Here is a 15,356-nt window from a genome sequence, read left to right as displayed (position 1 = left end):
GGTGGGAAGTCCCGTAACCAACTTACAGCTTTCGACATGCCCTCTCCTGGTCCTGGGAGTCCGACAGAGGTCCAGGCCTATGTTAGCATAGCTGACTTCGTGATTACTGTCACCCAAGCCTGCTTCTGCTTTACTAGAGTCTCCAGCAAGGTAGTGACCTATATAGCTGGTGAGTTCTAGATGATCTGTCCACGGGGCGTGACCACAATGGGACTAGATCATAAGGGCCATACTGTGCGGGCAAAAGGAGCAACGACCAACCACCTGACCCTAGAGCGTCAACAGGTCCTGCGAAGGGACGCCAGATCGGGGAAGCCCCGTAACCCTCTTGCGACTTCGACATGCCCTCTCCCTGGTCCTGGGAGTCCGACAGAGGTCCAGGCCTAGAAGCGTTATGGGACCGATCTGACGTAAAAACAAAATCAAGATTAAAATATACTTCCTAACCTCAAAGGATAGGATGAGTATCGCCCTGCCCGCAACACTGTGTCTGCAGTTTACAACAGGTCCTGCCGAAGGGACGCCAGATCGTGGGAAGCCCCGTAACCCCTCCTGTGGCTTTCGACTTGCCCTCTCCCTGGTCCTGGGAGTCCGACAGAGGTCCAGGCCTAGAAGTGTTATGGGGCCGATCTGGAGTGCGGAACGTATGGTCCTAGCGAATAGCAGTCTTCGATGTCGTCTTCACGTCCCCAAGTAATGTGAAGCTTAACACCGAATTGCTTCGCCAGAAGGTGGTACCCAGAAGATCGTAAAGGACATGTTCTTTCTGGAAAGCCACCGAGGTTGCAATGGCTCTAACTTTGTGAGCCTTAACTTCAAAAGACTCAAGTCACTGTCTTGAACGCGGAAAGTGCGTCTAAAAATGGTGCTTTAAAAAGAACGCCAGTGCATTCTTAGAAAGAGGCAAATCCGCCTCTTGACAGAGCACCACAGACTGTCCGAAGGACCTCGACTTTCAGTCTTCTGCAAATATAATTTGAGAGCCCTGACAGGACACATGACTCTTTCTGGTTCATGTCCGAGAATTTCCGTCATACCCTTAATCTCGAAGGTCCTGGGCCAAGGGGTAGACGGGTTTCGCTTTAGCAAGAACATACGGCTTAGAGAACATACTGCATTATGGCCTCTAAAACCTACATGATTATGATAGCCTGAAGTTCACTAACTCTCTTCGCCGAGCCAGAGCAGTTAGGAAAAAAACCTTCCTTGTCACATTCTTGAGACGAAGAAAGAAAGAGGCTCGAAGGTATTTGACATAAAAATTTAGGACGACATCCAGGTTCCAGGGAGGCGTCCTGGAATGAGGTACCTTGACAGTCTCAAAGGATCTCAAGAGATCGTGAAGATCCTTGTTGTCGGCTGATAGTCTGAATGCAGTTAGACTCAGAGCGGGAAGTTTTGAGGTACCTTTCGAAATGGGGCTGCCTGAGCAGAACTACCAAGGGGCGTCCCCCATAACCTCCACAGCTCCTGACATACTTCCTCGTGAAGGGTCCACTTTCGGTCGGTAGAAGCTGCCGCTGTCGACCGAGAAGGTCCGCTGATATTCTCCACTCCTGCAACTGAACCTCGCAAGGATCGTGATCCCGCCGCATGGGCCCAAAGCAGGATCTCCTTCGCCAGGGCGAACAGGGACCGGGAACGCAGTTCCTCCCCTGTTTCTTGAGGTATGCCAGGGCTGTGGAGTTGTCTGAATTTACTTGTACGACTCGGCCTGACACTTGGCTCTCGAAGGATTGAAGGGCCAGCAGGATCGCCCCTAATTCCTTTGAGACTGATGTGCCAGGACACCTGTTCCCCTCCAGGTGCCTGACACTTTCTCCTCCTAGTGTTGCTCCCCATCCTCCCTGGGAGCGTAGGAAAACAACACCAGGTCGGGGCTCTGAAGGCATAGAGAAACCCCTTCTGCCAACCTCGAGGGGTCGAGCCACTACCTCAGGTGAATCTTGAAAATGGGAGAGATCTTCAGGGTCTCCTCTAGATTCTCCTGACTATTCAGTTTTCCGCCAGGAAAAACTGGAGCGGCCTGAGATGAAGTCTTCCCAGGGAAACAAACTTCTCCAGAGAGGAAATGGTCCCCAGCAAACTCGTCCATTCCCTCATCGAGCATATTTCCTTCCCAAGGAAGGATGAGACTTTTTCTAAGCATTGCTACTGACGTTCCTGGGATGGAAAAGCTTGAAAGTTACTGAATCCATCTGAATCCCCAGATAGACGATGGACTGCGTCGGGATCAGATGGGACTTTTCTTCGTTCACTAGAAGTCCTGGGGACTTTGTCAACTCTAAAGTCGCATTCAGGTCCTCCAGACACCTTGACTGTGAAGAGGCTCGGATGAGCCAATCGCCAGGCAAAGCGCAGATACGAATACCCGCCAAGTGAAGCCATCTCGCCACACTTCTCATGATAATCGTGAAGATCATGGGAGCTGTGCTTAGCCCAAGCAAAGAGCTCTGCATTGAAACACTCGTCCCCCTAGTACAAACCTCAAATACTTCTCGACTGGGGATGTATGGGAACGTGAAAGTAAGCGCCCTAGAAAGTCCAGAGCACCATCGAATCTCCTGGTCTTAATGCTCCTAAAACAGACTGGGACGTCTCCATCGTGGAACTTCTCCTTCACCATGAAGCGGTTCAGTCTACTGACATCAGGGACTGGTTCAATCCTCCCCGACTGCTTCGAACTAGGAACAGTCGGTTGTAGAATCCTGGGGAGTCCAGCTCCAGGACTTGCTCCACAGCTCTTTCTGAGCATTTGCTCTAATAGCTCGAAAAGGATCTGTTACTTCTCTTGATGGAATGAGGACTGACAGATCCCTGGGCGACGTGCACAGAAGTGGTGAGTCGAGAAAGGATCTATCCTCTCTCGATAACTTCAAGGGACCAGGTGTCTGCCCCTCTTGCTCTCCAGGCTCGCAAAACGAAAAGAAGCCTGGCTCCTACAGGTGTCTGGGCGCTGCAAATAACTTCCTGCCCTGTTGTTTGGGCGGGTCCGCCTCCTGAAAAGACCTCTACCTCGGGAGAAGATCTGAGAAGAAGCTCCTCCATGAAAGGGCTTCTACTTCCTGGAGGTCTGACCCACAACGACATCAAAGGGACTGCCGGGCGCCTTGACGAGTGGGCCAAGAGGTCTTGAGTGGCCTCCTTCAAGCTGGAGGAGAGATCCTTGAACAAGGACTGGGGAAGAGATGGCTCTAAACGGGAGAACAGCAAAGCCCTCTGCGACGGAGAAACTGACTTTGCAAAAGTATGACGCCAAAGGCATCTGGTGTTCCCAGGCGGTCACCCATCCAAGTACTGACCAGACCCAACGTTGTTTAACTCGCTGATCGCACGAGAAGCGGTGCTTTAACGTGGTATGGCCGTTGGCTGGTAGGGCCATAGGCTGTAAAGTTAGCAGTACAAGGCCCTCTTCTTCAAGAGGCCCATAAAAGAGGGAAGCCAGTTCTCTGAGCCATCCCTGACTGCCTTGTCCATGCAGTTCAACACGCTGGACAGCTCCCCAGGCAGATCGAAGGTCCGGGACTCCTAATCCTGACGCCTAGAGCCCCCAAACACCAGTCCAGGAAATTGAAGACCTCCATGGTTCAAAACAGTCCTTTCAAATGGTGATCCGTCTCCGACATAGTCCAGGACACTTTGGCAGCCGACAGGAGGGACCTTCTAGGCACCGACTGCCAGCTGAAGTCTCCTGGGACAACGGAAGGAACCTCTTGAGCCGACGCCCCTCCCGGTTCTTACCACATACCTGCCTTGCCGCTCAGCTTGGACGGAGGCAGGCAAAAGAAGTCTTGTTTGGTCTTCCTTTCCTCCATCCAGGTGTTAACCTTCTTGAAGGCCTTCTTGCCGCCAGAGACGGTCATCTTGACAAACCCCGGGCGCTTCTCCGCGTCTAGGACGAAGCAAACTCTGAAGGAGGAGAGAGAGTGGCCGAGGGTTTGAAACTTGTCGCCAAACAAGTCCTTAAGAAAGGCCGGCTAACACCTGGTAGTCTCAGAGACGAGGAAGGGGAGGGCTGCTCAAGGACTGCAGGCCCGACTCACAAGAGACTTCTCCCTCTTCAATGGGAGAAACGGCCTTGGCGGTCCAACACGCAGATGGGATCTACGCTTCCCCGCAGACTTTGATTGCTCTGAAGCGCCACTGAGCAACCAAAGAGGCGCCCCCCTCCCGAGAGTCCATCCGGAAGGCCCTGCACTGCAGCGAGAGGAGCGCCCTGACGAAACAGCTACAGAAGCGCCCAGGATAGCTGTTTGCTGAGCGTCACGATGGCGGTCCAGCCGAGCGCCCTGCACAGCAGCGAGAGAAGCGCCCTGACGAGCAGCTACAGAAGAGTCCAGGATAGCTGCTTGTGGAGCGCCACGCTGGTGGTCCAGCCGAGCGCCCTGCACGGCAGCGAGAGGAGCGCCCTGACGAGCAGCTACAGAAGCGCCCAGGATAGCTGCTTGCGGAGCGCCACGCTGCAGCAGAGCCGTCACGATGGCAATCCAGTTAGGTGAGCACCGACTGGGAGACGGCATGCTTGACAGAAAGGCCCCCAGTCAATATATAGTGAAATAGGCTACCTACTTGGGAAGTCTCAACTCCCGCTTAGCCTACGAGTACTAGAATTTGGCTCGCTTACGTTAGGGGCCGGTAGATTTAAATCAGTCTCAAGCGAGATAAAACCTATTCTCGTCTGCTTTAACTAAAATTATGGTAGGTTATCTCTCACCCTGACTAAAACTAATGTTTGATACCGACCTGAGTAAATTATGGCATCTTTCGCGTTTACGTGCTACTTTGAACTCGCGAAAGCGTTGTTTACTTTTTACTAGGAGGGCAGCCATTGCCTACGTAACGCCACTCTAGTCCCTGCTGCTCGGTAGACTATCTCCAAAACAAACCTTACATTTCCTTTAATAACTCCTTAAGTGTTTGATTTTGTTGTAACAACATAGTTACGAAACTTTATTGACATATCCTCTTCAGCGTCCGCCTTACGAGTCCGTTTTTCATGATGTGCACTTTGACTGACCCAGCTGCTATTTATTGTTTCTTCTTTATTATCGCTGACTCGCCAATCTATGTACCTTCTAATAGATAATATTTTGTTAGCCATCTTCCAGATGCAAAAAAGGAGCACTATTAGTGCGAGAATGAAATCCTGAACTAATAAATTAGCAGGGTGGGAGGCAAAGTAAGCTTATCATTTAACAAGCAAACCTGCCCCTACACCTCATGCATATAAAGTGAGGGATCTATCGAAACTTTCGGTAGCCTCACCTTAAACTCATTCACACAACATACCTGAAGCCAGCATAATCCAGATCCAGACATCATCCAAAGAGCAATCAAAAGCAAATTCCACAAAAGCGTATGCCAATTCACAATCCAAAGACAAAACCAAAAGTCAAATAGAATACTTAAGTGGAAAATAACGAAGCCATTTAAATCCAAAGACGGAGGTACTTGAAAACAGTTGTTGACAGTACCGCGACAGAGAAAATCTGAATAGAAAATGGAATGGTTTCTGATACCCGCCTCCCAGCGGCGGAATGGGTATTAACTTTACCTGGCCCCACTCGCGTGTGCCCAGTTTTTGGAATTCTGTCGGACTTTGGAGAATACAGCTATATATATATCTGACAGGTAAGTTGCATGAACAAAAACACAATTTACACTACTTTGAATCTATAATAATGTCTGAATACAAATAAAAAAACCACAAAATATAAGCACTACCCCATCTGCCACCCCACACAAGATCAGACTGCCCCTCTCAGTATAGAACACGATGCCTTATCACTTTTGAGTCACTAAGGGTCAGAACAGCCAGCCTTTTTTTTTAAATCATAAATTTTTTCTTGTGTACTACATCCATTCATAAATACACACACACACACATAATAACTCTTTCAGTCCTCCCCCCGCCCCCTTGACTTTACTGTTACAGTTTTCACCTGAGTGTTTTGTAGCAGCATTACAGGTACAGGGCTAAAAAAATACTATTACTAGAGAGAAAAACTGTGATAGTATATGATCCAGAGATAAAAAAAAATGCAAGTGCCAGGTAATTAAATGCAAAAGGGACGGAATAGATGGCACAAGTATTAGGTATGAGGTTTGGGAGTGAATTAGCATAGCAAGTTTGTTGAGGAAATGTTTCCCAAAAGGGGCTTGATTCTTGGAAATAAGTGGTATGTTTGTGATAAAATGGTGATGAAAGTTTGTTAGGATACATTTTTACATATTAAAAGGAAGAGCAAGTTGTACTAGGCCATTTGCAAAAAACAAGTGGCTGAAGGCAATTTACACTATCTAGCTGAAACAGTAAAAATGAAAGTTTCAATGGAAGAAAAGGTTGAAACCCCTACTATATCAGTTAAGGGGAGCATTTGACGAAAAATCGAAGAATCCAAATTTTTCCTGATATTTCACATACGGACTCTTACACCTCTTGACTATATTCTCACACAATGTTATTAAAAAATTCGCAATAGTTTTGGAGTTATAAGCCAAAACCGTAACCCTACTATCACTGAGAAAATTACATTTTTTGTATAATGTAATGATAACTTCAGTATATCGGTAGTAATTTCAATTTAGCTATCAAAGAAGAATATCTAAATGCAGTATATGGCAACTATATCCTACGCAAGTGCGTAGAGGCTCTGTTGGGTGAAGGAGTGTACCCACTTGGGTATTCAGTGGCAGCTCAGCTCTCGACGAAGCAACATGTTGCGCTGCCCAACCTCGCCCATGTTTTAACACACTTTTCATTCAGCACACTTACATTACTCTGCAAGTCAATTTTTTGTATTTCTCTTGGCTTTGCAATACTTCTTTGTTCAAAAGAAACGATGCTGAGACCAAGAAGATTTAAACAACATCTACGTTCCATAAGAGAAAGGAAGAAACGAGGTCATGAAGAGGGAGGCATCCAAGAGAGAGGAAAGAGGGGGACCAGGAGCCTAAATATATAAAATATAATTCAATATACATAAAATAATAATCACAGATAACACCAATATGATATAACATATCAAATTTGTCATAAAAACCTCAAAGTGTGAGACAACAAGCAAATAAATGGACAGACAAGCAAAAAATGTCATCATAAAACTTTGGAGGCCAATATCTCAAAACTAAAGTTATCGAACTTCAAATGGAAACTCAGATGTAATGAATTCACCTATCTCAACGAAACAAAAAGCAAATGAAAGCTAAATAAATTGTCTACAAAACTATAGAGTTTTTTTTTTATTTTGTTCCGATATATTTTTGGGATTTATTTTTCTACGAAATCGATCCAAGATTTTTCAAAAATCAAAAAATATTTGTAAAAAAAAAAAAAAAAAAAAAAGAGCTATTACTTTATTCTAATCTATAATACCTGTCTACCACATAAATTTCAGCTCTTAGGTTGCAACAGTTATGGCTGAGCTTTTTTTAAAGAATTTTGGAGGGTGGGGGTACCAGCGAATGGGGGAGGCAAGAAGGAAAATATGAATACTGACCTTTTCGCTATACATAAACTAACCTATGCCCAAAATTTCAAATTGATTCATGCATAAAAACCAGAGTTAATTAACAGTTTTCAACTTTTATGTCTAGACAAACATTTCCTGAAGCGATAATGCTAAAAAGAATGTGATAGTGTTACTATAAATAGCATAATGATACTTAATAAACTGTGTAGTATATAATTTTTTAAATATGAACCAAAACATTACTTTTATTTCTGATCAACTGAACACCAACTTTATCTATCGGTCATTTTACATTTACAACAAGGAGCACCTACAAACAACCTGAAGGATTTCTAAGTTTAACATCAATTTCACAGCTGGACAAAAGCATTTATTCTACAAACAGCGATGAGTTCAGTAAATATATAATTGAAATGTGGCTGTCAGGTAATTATAATGGAACATGCTTGTTTTGAAAAATTGGAAAAGTGTATTACACAACAGAAGGAGAGCCACATAAGTTTTGATACTGCTGCAAAAAAACTTTAGAAAAAATTATCTTCCAGACATGGATAATTCTTTAAAGGCTCCTGTTTTTTGTACAGGCCATTTAATTTTTTAATTTATTACTCGATATGACAGTACACACAAGATAAAATTAAGACTGAACTGAAACCTGGATCTGATCATACAACTGTTATTGTTGATTTCTGAGATGGTGTACATCAACATTTTAATTAGATGCCAAAAAGATTGGCGAGCTGAATAAAATTGTGGAGTTTGATGATAAGAATTTTAGCAAACAGAAGGACAACAAAGCCATTCTACTGATGGGGGCTGGATTCTCAGTATCAATCAAAGAGAACCTGAGATATATTTTTCAAAGTGGTTCTCGATCATAGGGCCTCGACTTTATTGCTGGTATTGCTCGAGTATATACATCCAGAAATCACTATTAACTCTGTCAGCCAGGATGATCCTATTGTACATTAATTCTAAAGCTGCAGTCGTGTGCCATGGAAAGAAGTTCTTCCAATGAATAAGAGTAAAATTATATGATAGCTACTTTCCCATTTACTGCATTTGAAAATGATATCTACAGGGGTCTGACTGTACATTATGGTTGTTCTTAGAATTGGTTGCAGATGCCTATCTACTCCCACAAGGAGACACTGCACAAAATGTGTGCCTCCCACCAATGATCATGAACCTACTTCTTCAACAAGTAAAGGTGCCAAGCCAGAATCAATGACTTCACTGATTTCAGCAACTTTGGATAAGGTAGGGTTAGAAGACTAATTACTAATTTTTTTTTTTTTTTTTTTACTTTTAAGCTATATTAAAGAATATGGAGGGAGGGGGGAAATCCAGGTGGGGAAACCCCAGTTAGGTCCGGGTTACAGTTAGTTATGGTTAGGTCAAGATGTTTTTTTCTAGACATTCTTTGTTTCGTTGCAGCCATGCTCAGGCCACTTATTCACAAGTCTTTATACATTGTAGTATCATATTCAGCTGCTGCTCTAAGTTCCTCCCTGTTCATTCAACAACTTTTGTTTTCTCAGTCATATCTCTCACACAAATTGAGCATTTAGTACATTTTTTACCCAATTTTATCAAAATGCAATCACATACCCTACATACTCCAGAAGTAAAAGCTCTAAAGAAGTTAAAGAAATAAAAAAGTGAGAGATGATAAGGGAAAAAGGGAAGGTAGGTGTGTTTATTTGTGTATATTAGCATTTGTTATAGACTGTAACGTACAGTAAGCACATTGTTTCTTAGCACAGTATCAGTTATTTTCTCTATTTTTTGCATTGTGCATAATTACTTCACTACAAACTACAATACAGTATGAAAATATCCTTTAATAAAATGTGGAAAAAGCACAAATATAAAAAACATAAAACAAAATAAGCTCTACCTGAGCCATATGCCTGCCTACCACTTTCTTCTCATCACACAAGGCACTCCCACCCCCTCTAAGGTTAGGAAACTTCTTCCCTGGGCAGCCACTAACCCAATAACACTTCTCCACATGCTCATTTGTGTAAACACCAACTGCTCATCACACCCAACCTTCCAACCCACCCCCAACCCTGGAAACACTTTCCTGGCCTTTCACACACCCCAAAACCTTTCTCAGACTATTACCCCTAAACCCTGGAAACACTTTCCTGGCATTTCACACACCCCAAAACCTTTCCCAGACTATTTATAAGTGTAAGCAATGTTACCAACATTTTCTTTGACCCACACAGCATAGCCTACCATTGGAGATGGAGAGCAGTTTTTTCAATATTTATGAAATTTAAATATATATAAATTTGGTCCCTGTGTTTCAGATCATGTCAAATTCTGGATAAGGTGAATTCAAATATTTAAGTACTATCTATAATATATATATATATATATATATATATATATATATATATATATATATATATATATATATATATATATATATATATATATATATATATATATGTATATATATATATACATATATACATATATACAGTATATATATATATATATATATATATATATATATATATATATATATATATACATATATATACTATATATATATATATATATATATATATGTATATATATATATATATATTATATATATATATATATATATATATGTGTATGTTGTGTGTGGGTTCCATTTCTGAGGGTGTGATAATAACTGTATATAGATATGTATGTAAGTATATATATATATATAGGGTTATATAATATATATATATATATAAAAACAGGCAGATTTTCAGTTATCGCGTTCCTCTTTTAGGGTGTGATAATAACCAATAAATTCGGCACTGATAAGCGGAAATCGGCGATTTTATCGCAATCGAAAACGAGATTTTCAGTTATAGACAAGCGCCTAAAAGGATCATGTAACTGAGCCTAATACCTAATTATCGCACAGGGACTGCTGGAAAACGGTGATTTTATATATAAAATTGTATATATATATATATATATACATATATATAAAATATCATGTTATATATATATAATAGGGATATATAATATATATATATATATATATATATATATATATATATATATATATATATATATATATATATATATATATATATATATATACACAGTATATATATAGTCAGGATATATTTCTCCCTCATGTAGATGCCTGTGCATCATTAATTTTGAAATGCAGTCTGCTATTCATTTGACTGTCGGGCCGGGAAAATTGGTGGGCGATGGGGTGAAACAAGCATAGTTTGAACTAGATCAGAGCTGTTAGCACCAGTGGGTAGCAGATAGGCCTCCCTTCCCCCTCTTTTCATCCCCATCACGTGGTGTGGGAGTAGTTAGCGCCTGGGAAGGGTTAATAGGCATAGTGGGACTAGCCGCCAGGTAGGACCTTAACCTCTAAGCAATTAATATTTAAGGATGCTTTTCCTCCGCCCTCTTTGCTGGTTGTCTTGACGTGTTTGCAGGAATGTCGGACTAAAGATGAGGCCCTACAAGACGCCGCTGGCTTTGGAAGAGCAGACGTGTTCTCATCTCAGTACTGGGCGGAAGCTATCGCCCATCCTCTCCGCTTAAGCTGGTTGAAACTATCGTCGATTTAATGGCGAGTCGATTGTTTGGCCGCAATTATCAGACAAGGTTCAGTACATCGCAAATAGTCAGTAAACCAGCCCTTTCCCTTTCACTTAAAAACCCCTTAAATTTCCCATTCCTTTAAACTTTAACTCCTTCCTCCACAAAGCAATTTTCCCTTGTTAAGAGTCCTGCTCAGCCTCCCATATCTCGCCCATAATGTGCCTTGAATTTCAGTAAATATCCCGTGATAATCATCCCGTTATCCCTTCCCCAGTGCAACTTAAGGGCAATTTAGGCTAAGTAATACAAGTGTTTAAATTTTCTCTTTGTGTGATTGTGAGCACGTGTTCTTGTGTTGAAAGCCCAATCAATTACGATTCCCATACTGTGCTTACGTGATTTCCTTATAATTATCTGCTGGGCTACGTAGTGGTTAGTATTTAACATGTGCAATGTGTAACATTTTATAGGGGGATTCCATTTCCTTCAGTGAGTGCTGCCGTTTCTAATCCATAACCTCTCTTGCAGGAGAGACCTGCCGTTCTATTGCGCCGTGTCCGATAATTCTGACTGCCTTTCAAATCCTGAGACTATTCCTGGTCGCAGTCCATTTCCTGAAGTCCGTTGTGGCCCCGACAAATTTTATTTGAATTATTTTTCCCCATCCTGGAGTTCAATCCTTCGCAGCAATTAATGAAGAACCCTTCAATGTAATTTTGGCATAACCCCGGTTATTATTATTATAACGGGAATAATTGTACTGTACATTGCCCCCTTATTCATTAGCTAGCCTGTTGCCAATCACTGCAGTATTGCTCTCTGTATATATTTAATGAGCCTGCCCATGGGGTACCATTTTGCATTGTTTGTCTCCTGGTTTAATTGCTATATCTCTGTAAATAAACCCCTTTAAATTGTAAAAGAATTCTAATTCCAAATGGCAACCTTACTCATTCAATTGTAAAACCAGGGAAAATCTAAGGTAAGTTTCAAATAATTTTTCTTTGTTCATAATCTGGGCGCACTTAGTTCCTTTGCAATCATAAGTTTTAAATTTGTTCAATTCTCTCCCCAACCAAGATGACCAGTTTATGACAATATATATATATATAATATATATATATATATATTTATATATATATATATATATATATATATATATATATATATATATATATATATATATATATATATATATATATATATATATATATATATATATGTATATGAGGGCTCATAGGAAGCCACAGATCACGGCAAAGCAAAAGGACAGAGTTGTTTTTGCACGTTCGTACAAAGACTGGGACATCAGCAAATGAAGTAAAGTGTTAAGGAGTGATGAGGCTTTGTTCTTTGTTGCTGATACGAAGGGGAAACATGTTTGGCGGAAGGCGACGTCGGACCCACTTAAACCTAAGCACCTCACCACGAGTGTTAAGTTCCCGCCATATGTTATGGTATGGGGTTGTTTTGGGTATGGGGGTAAGGGTTCTCTAGTGTTTTTACCCATGAATAAAACAGTTAACAAAGATTCGTATTTCATGATATTGAACGATCACTTAGAGGATTTGTTTGAACGCAGCCAAACCTCCATTTTTCAGCACATACCGTGAAGCAAAACATTAATTGGCTGAAAGATTGTGGTATTGACTTTATTCCTGACTGGCCAGGGAATTCTCCTGACATTTTGCCCATAGAAAATTTATGGGCAATTATCAAAAGGAAGTTACAGAACGTGGATATGTCTCCCATTGAGAAGTTGTCTGCAGAGTTGCAGTGAGCCTGGGACGACCTTGACGACAAGCTCCTACAGACGTTGGCAGATTCTGTCCCTAAGCAACTACAGGAGGTGTGCAAACGTCGTGGTATGCCAAGTATTTGGGTAGGGGTTGGTGAGTGTTAACCCTGAATTTTATTATAATTACTTTATTATTTGATTTTTCATCAATATTTAATTTTGCTTAAAATGTTTTTTCTCAATTTTCTGAAATAGCAATTCCTATTTTGGTGGCTACTGTATATATAAATATATAAATATATAATATATATATACTGTATATATAAATATATATACTGTATATATATATATATATATATATATATATATATATATATATATATATATATATATATATATATATATATATATATATATATATATATATATATATATATATATATATATATATATATATATATATATATACACACACATATATATATATATATATATATATATATATATATATATATATATATATATATATATATATATATATATATATATATATATATATATATATTTCGTAATGGCTTCATTACATTTTTGAGGGCTGTACAAAATAAATAACATAAATTACAAAGAGGCTATAAATTTAAATTTAAAAAAATTAAGATTGCACAATGGATTACAAATTTAAAAAATAAAAAATAGAAGGGGCAATTAAAAAGGACAACATAAAAAACAAAACAAAATTTCTCCAAAAAAAAAAATATATATGCAATATAAAAAAAATAAAAAGTAAGCAGATCTGGACCAACCTATTCAGTGGCAATGTTAAAACTGAACAGAAAATGAAAGACTAGGAGAGGCACAGTGTGCCAGCAGAGGTTTGGCTGTTTAACAGGGGGACGAGTCGTTTACTCAATGATTCCAAAATGGCCAATTCATGGCTGCTAGAAGCTCTCCCTAAAACAGAAAAATCCTTATTTTCAATTGAAGTTTTACACATTCTAGAATGATTTCTGATATTCGAAAACTCTGGGTTTGTAATTTTACTGCCTGTCCTATAGCTTACTCCATGATGAGAGTCTATGCGTACCTTCAGAAGTGTCCTGGTGGATCCAATATAAATTCCTAAATTACATTTTGGACACATATAGCTATACACACAATTTTTTAGGAACTTATATTGGATCCACCAGGAGGCTTCTGAAGGTACACACAGACTCATCGTGGAGTAAGCTATAGGACAGGTAGTAAAATTCAAACCCAGAGTTTTCAAATATCAGAAATCATTCTAGAATGTGTAAAACTTCAATTGAAAATAGGGATTTTTCTGTTTTAGGGAGAGCTTCTAGCAGCCATGAACTGGCCATTTTGGAATCATTAACCCTTTAACGCCGAAGCCCTATTTACAAAAACGTCTCCTGTATGCCGGCGGCGTTCGGTGAGTTAGCGCTTCTTTAAAAAAATTTTTCAAAAAATCACAGCACGCTTAGTTTTTAAGATTAAGAGTTCATTTTGGCTCATTTTTTTGTCATTGCCTGAAGTTTAGTATGCAACCATCAGAAATGAAAAAAAATTATCATATATAAATACAGGCAGTCCCCCGGTTTTGACGGTATATAACGTTTGTTAAAACGTTTTTCAAATATATTCATATGGCTTACACGCGTTAAATATATATCCGACGGAAGAAATATTTAAAACGGCAGAATAATCATAATTTGAAGGTTTTTGATGTAAACTCAATAATAATGTAGTTTACATCGTTTTCAAACCCAAAGCATTAAAAGTAAGGTTTTCTTATGATTTTTGACGATTTTCGAGATTTTAATCATACGATTTTTTTTTGACATATGTACAATTGTACACTATTGGAATATATGACAGCGAAAAAAAAACTCGTATATTATACAATGTTAAATTAATGATTAGTTTTTTTGTTGTATTGTACACTAAATTATGATTTTGGTATATAACAAATTTTAAAACGATCAAAGCAACACAGAGAAAATATTATCACAAAATGATGCATGAATTTGTAATATGCGGACGTAAAAAATGTTTTTTAAAAATTCACCATAAATATAAATATTGTGCTAGAGACTTCCCCGTTTGTTGAAAAATGAAGCTAATTGATTGAATATTACTAGACTGTAAGTGTTTTAGCTACAATTGCAGTTTTCGACCATTTCGGTCAAGTTAAAGTTGACCGAAAGTCGAACTTTTCTATTTATCGTGATTTATATGAAAATATTTCAAACCTGATAAAGGCTACAACCATGAGTTATTTTTTGTTGTATTGTACATGAAATTGCGCACATTTTCATATATAAAACTTTATGTAATGACTAATATAAAACGGTGCAAATTTTACGACAACGAGACACATAAAGAATTTCTGAGATGTTCGGCCGAGTTACTGCGCAGACGTAAGGAAAATGTTTTTTTAAATTCACCATAAATCGAAATATTGTGCTAGAGACTTCCAATTTATTGCAAAATGAAGTTAAACGATTGAATATTACTAGAATGTAAGAGTTTTAGCTTACAATTGCATTTTTTTACCATTTCAGTCGAGTTAAAGTTGACTG

The 15,356-nt window shown here is 39.6% G+C and overlaps 1 protein-coding gene and 1 pseudogene across 2 annotated transcripts in view; both read right to left on the bottom strand.

Moving 5' to 3' along the window:
• The window catches only part of LOC136833765 (type 2 phosphatidylinositol 4,5-bisphosphate 4-phosphatase), a 78,981-nt gene that overhangs the window by 3,040 nt on the left and 60,585 nt on the right, over positions 1 to 15,356 (bottom strand). The window lies entirely within an intron of this gene.
• Positions 3,254 to 3,370, bottom strand: LOC136834004 (5S ribosomal RNA; annotated as a pseudogene).

Source organism: Macrobrachium rosenbergii, chromosome 52, assembly GCF_040412425.1.
Source record: "Macrobrachium rosenbergii isolate ZJJX-2024 chromosome 52, ASM4041242v1, whole genome shotgun sequence".
In the NCBI taxonomy this organism is placed as follows: Eukaryota; Metazoa; Arthropoda; class Malacostraca; order Decapoda; family Palaemonidae; genus Macrobrachium; species Macrobrachium rosenbergii.
The sequence above is the reverse complement of the archived record's forward strand: the minus strand, read 5'-3'. Positions and strand labels throughout refer to the sequence as shown.